Source organism: Rhodnius prolixus, unplaced genomic scaffold (genome assembly GCF_049639745.1).
Source record: "Rhodnius prolixus isolate KJV_2025 unplaced genomic scaffold, Rpr scaffold_6, whole genome shotgun sequence".
Classification (NCBI taxonomy): Eukaryota; Metazoa; Arthropoda; class Insecta; order Hemiptera; family Reduviidae; genus Rhodnius; species Rhodnius prolixus.
The window spans coordinates 36,411,022-36,416,254 of record NW_027411634.1 but is presented as its reverse complement, the minus strand read 5'-3'; the positions used below and the strand labels follow the sequence as shown (position 1 = coordinate 36,416,254).

General features: G+C 29.2%; 1 long non-coding RNA gene across 8 annotated transcripts; it reads left to right on the top strand.

The window, feature by feature from the left end:
- The first annotated feature begins 1,016 nt into the window (after positions 1-1,016).
- Positions 1,017-5,233, top strand: LOC141460870 (uncharacterized). Of its 8 annotated transcripts, none has more exons than XR_012462401.1 (5): positions 1,017-1,713; positions 2,014-2,073; positions 2,402-2,529; positions 3,095-3,310; positions 4,190-5,233. It is a non-coding gene; the product is annotated as an uncharacterized lncRNA (long non-coding RNA). The 8 variants fall into 8 exon arrangements; XR_012462399.1 differs by lacking the exon at positions 2,014-2,073 and having other exon boundaries at positions 1,026-1,713; positions 4,190-4,905; positions 4,989-5,233; XR_012462403.1 differs by lacking the exon at positions 2,014-2,073 and having other exon boundaries at positions 1,028-1,713; positions 4,190-4,526; positions 4,656-5,233.

Below are 5,233 nucleotides of genomic sequence, written 5' to 3'. Positions count from 1 at the left end.
CTATTCTCACTATAGGTACATCACCCTATTTCATTGCTGTCTATTGTTTCTAATCCTTTCGAAAATATAGTGAGCTATAAGATAAAACAATATTTCGAAACCAATAATCAGCTGGATCTCCAAAAGTTTTTCAAACCTGTTTAGTCACTTTGGTTTTCGAATAAATTTATACAAAAATACGAGTTACATTTAATCTAATATCAGTTGTTACTTACTTGATAAAACATACTTTCTTTAAGATAGATACTTGAAATTTCTCTTAAACATGCCATCAGAACCAATCATTATTAATCACAATGTAATTATTCTATAGGAATGGTTCAGAATAAAGTATTTCCAGTTTGATTTTCTTCAGTACTATTTCCCAGTTACCTAAAGTGTGCTGAATTCCCTTGAAAACTATGAAACAATAACCATATCTTTTCTGTTGTTAAAAGTTGGGATCATTAATTATTTAGATAGTGCATTACCTTTTATACTGCGCACAGTTATATTTTCAAAATTAAAAGTAAAAACAAAGAAAGTAAAGAGTAACCTTGAGTCTGAAAGTTGGTAAATTGAACTTTTACTAAACTCTGAGCTTTATGATACACTCTTAAATTTTTTCTAAATGTTATTATATCCTAGTAGTTTTTAAGAGAATTATGGCCTAAAACAGAAAAATGTTATTTCTTTTCTAAGGAACAGATAAAAACATAAAGAAAAAACAGTACTCTTTCTAACCTTTAGCCTAGAAATAGATAAAAATTAATTTTTTTCTCACTAAATAGCATTTTAAAAAAACTAGAGTTAAAGGGCTATAAATTTGTTTAATAGATATTAAATAAATACAAAAAATTGTCAAAAACAAATATTTTATTGTTAAATATTTAAAAAAAATGATAAAAATGAAAAAAAGGAATAAAACCATATTAGAGCTCCTCCGCTGGTTTGTATCCTAATACAAAACTTGAAATTTTTATATTATTTAAGCTGGTTTGATTTAAAAAAGAATTTTTTCAGTTAGCAGAGCGCTCTGTTGGCGATTTGTGTAAACCTTAAACAATAACCTTCTCTTTCAATAGATAATATTCAGTTAGTTATTAATTAATTAAAAGCATATTAATTTGAAACATGAATTTATTATTATTTTTAGTTTTAATAGGAAGATAGGAAACATACTTTAATTTAGTCTAATACGTCAGGCGGATAGTTTGGTCGAAAACCTGCGACAATAAAAAATTCGGTAGAATTTTGAAGGATGGTATTTAAATATTTTTTTTATTATAAATAGTGAATGACAATTATTATTTACAGTTGAGAATGTATTGAAATGCTTCATCATGTTTACGTTATCATTATTACATGGTTTGCCATTTGTTTTAACTAGTAAAAGAACATTCAATTGATACAAATCAATTATATGGAATAAAATTAATGCTGATTTGCGGGTGAAACTGATCTCTTGGTAAAGTATAAATTTCTTAACTCCTCTGGTGTTTCTAAGATCTAATTGGGCCTTACTAATGAACCTGTGAAATAAATATGGCCGGTGTTTATTGCTGAAACGCATTAAAAGAAGTTATCAATGAAATATAATACTTGCTTTTTACTTCATTCACACAAACCAAGAACGATGAAGTGAGGGGTAATATTTTCATCTTTACAATAAAACCGTTGCAATTTTATATTTTGCTCTGTAGTAAAATTATACACCAACGAAGAGTATTCAAGGTAAGGAAATTTTAAGGTTGCTACCAATTGTTTTCTTAGTGAAATAAGCAGAATGTTTTTAAAGTTTTGTTAATTAGTTTTTAAAACCTAACGGAATTAACAAAATTATTCCACGATATTACCTTCAGAAACTCCTAGTGAAGGCCACCAGTGGACGCAGGAGTAATTATTAGAAAAAAAGTCTTTCTGTGAATCCTTATACATATTTCAGAGGAATTCTTCATTTTGGTATTTTACTAATGCTCAGTAGATAAGATTATTTCGAAACAACTATTTACGAGAGGGATCCATTTGTTACAGATTTTGCTTGGGCAATAGAGAAGTTGGGGGAGAGAATGGGAAAACTTTTCTTGAAATAGGGTTGGTTTTATTTTTATTATTATTTGTGTCAATGCGGTGCGAAATGCGCTTTTCTTAATAGGTCTTTGGATTTTATCAAACTTCGTTTTAGTGGTAACTTTTTTTATGCCTTCTTCGTGTCCGGGTTGTTGTATAGATTTTTTATTGCAACCAAAAATAAATATAAATTAAATTTTTACGAAGAACTTACTATTTGTAAGGTGTAGGTGACAACAGATCATATTGAAATGATTTTTAGTGGTAGGAAATCTTTTTTTTTAATAATCGTTTGATAGTATGTAATTTTTAATTTTGTAATTTTAATAGAAATCTATTGATAATTTTAAAGGTACTGATTAAAACGAGCAAGAAAAATGGCATAGCAATATACATTAATTTATGGGATGAAACACAAGCCTTAACTAATGCTAAAGGTGGCTATTTTTATGCAAGAGTATACTCAAATAGCGTATGTAGGTAAAAATATTTTAATACTTAATATTGTAATATACTTATACTTAATACTTTTAATGTTCTATGAAGTTTAACTGATGAGAATCGTACATCACCATTATTTGGAGAGCTTCATCACCTTCACATTTTGATTACTTAAATCTCACTCAAATTTGTTCACGCATGTTCAGAGTTGCACTTGCCTCTAACAAGTAAAAGTAACATTCAGTTGGTACAAAGATGTACGGTACGAAATAAAAGTTGATTATGGAGTGAAACTGATAGCTGATTTAGTAGCTCACTAGTCTGCACAGACTATTCAGACATTAGCGTCGTATTCACTTTTTTTACGAGATAGAGAAAGTGGAAAGGTAGTACGTATTATGGTTTAATGTTGGAGCTAAAGATTTCTCGAATAAAGAGGATTCAATTAGAAATTATTGTTTCAAATAACTGTTCTGATTGGAGGAGTATACCATATTATTGGATATATTATACCCATATATTGGAGGAGAATGTAGAATGATTCCTCTGTTTTTCTAAAATCTGATTGAGCCTTGCTAATGAACCTATCAAATAAATATTGCAGGTATTTATTTCTGAAATGCATTACAAGAAGTAACATGGAAATATTATACTTCAGACGCTGTTAAACAAGAAAAACGAAGTGAGAAAAATGAAAATGAGGAGTAATATATTCAACCCCATCTTTCATTCAAAATAATACGGACACAGGAACTAAGAGACCTTTGCAATATTAAATTTAGCTCTGCAGATAATTATATACCAACGAATAGTAATCAAGGTAACGATATATTAACGTTACAACCAACTTTTCACTTAGCGAAATAGAATGTTTGTAATATATTTTAGACGATGCAATGATTTTAAAATTAAAGAAAACTAACATGATTATTCCACGATAGTTTATGATGATTGTACATCCAAACATTTTGCGGATATCACGCATGGGACAGGGATTTGCTGTAATTTACAAAATGGCTTTAATAGTTATATTGATGTCATATCTGGCTTTTAAAAAATCATGGCTTTGGTTATAGTAATATTGAACATAATATTTTTTTGTTTGTCTCACGCACCAATTGAGCACAGATTCAAATTTAATTTTGTTACACCATATTGTAATTCAGGCAAAGCACAGCTTATGTAAACAGAATAAAAATGATGTCAAAAAACAGATCCGAGAGGAACTGCTAAATGAACAGAATCCCATAAAAATCTGTTTCCTTGTATCTCTGATTGTTTTCTAATTGATAAATATCAATCAAACCACTTCAGATTTTTGGTCGGAGAATGGTTTTGATTTTTGAAGTACAAGGGGATGACTAAGACATTAATTTGGAAGAACATTATTTTTGTATTTTATATGAAAGAATATTTGGAATAAAATAATCTGCTGGATTTTCTTCAGCCAAGTAAACGGGGAGAGAGCCATTGTAAAATTGAAAAGCGCTACAATGGATACTACGTGGTAGTCAATTGCAATTGTCAGTATATTTCAGCAACACACACTGTGTTCTGTATTCCTCCCGATAACTTGGCTGAAGAATTAGATTATCATTGTCTAATTCCTACCCTTAAGTAATCATTTGAAGAATAATAGTCAAATTCTATGAATGCTTGTTATCCCCAATAACAAACCGTAATTTACTTTATGTTACAGATATTCTGACAAATCTAAACTAGATGATACTGTACATACACCAATTCTGTCTCTGAAGGAAGGATTTGATAAAGTTAAACTGTTAAGAATAGTACTAAAATTCATTGATCAGTTAATGAAGATCTTCAAGCTTTCGTAAAACTTTTAAATGATTAGTTTTGCAACATTCAATTAATACATGTTGGTTTGGTTTGCAAAATATAAGACTGGGGTGAAAGTAAGCACTGAATTATTTGTCATCAAAATATAAGCAGAAGAAAGGTTGATGTTCTAACCAATTCATTGGCAATTTTTTCGTGTAAATTTGATGAAGAAGACAACCACTAATATTTTTTACGTAATTTTTATTATTAATTGTAGAGTACTATTCACCTCTTTTGTGACCATTATTCTAAGTAAAAGATATTATTTGTATTAATAGCGAGTAGTATTTCATAATCCACTCATATATGTTTGTTGTTGTCAGATGGGCGTGTAGATGTAGCCGATGTAATAGGCCAATTCACTAGTGATGGGAATTTATTTTAATAATTTTGCATAAGAATTAATTACAATTGAAATTTAAAAAATGATCCGTCAGTTTTATTAAAATGGCTCAGTTATATTCACCTATTTTTGTGTTTATGATCAGAAAATATACAGACATTAGCTATGTAACTGCGTATTTTTTTATGATAGAAGAGAGAGTGAATGAGAAATACCCCACCTATTTAATTGTAAGGGAATGGCAAAATTATATAGGTGCTTTTAATGTCTCCATTATCACAAAGTCGTAGACTCTTATAATTGAATGTTACAGGTATTCCGAGACATTGGAACTAGATGATTTTGTACATTCAGCTGAGACACTGAAGGAAGCATTTACAGGTCGAATAGCAGCCTATAATGTAGAAGTTGGAAGTCTGCGATGTAGCGGGATATGAAGTACTAGATTCTACCACGAAGAAACTATTAAAGTTTTTTTATTCAAATGAGTTCTCTTTTGTATTATTCTTGTTATTGTAATATTCATTTTCTTAATTTAATATATGATTAGAAATTGGG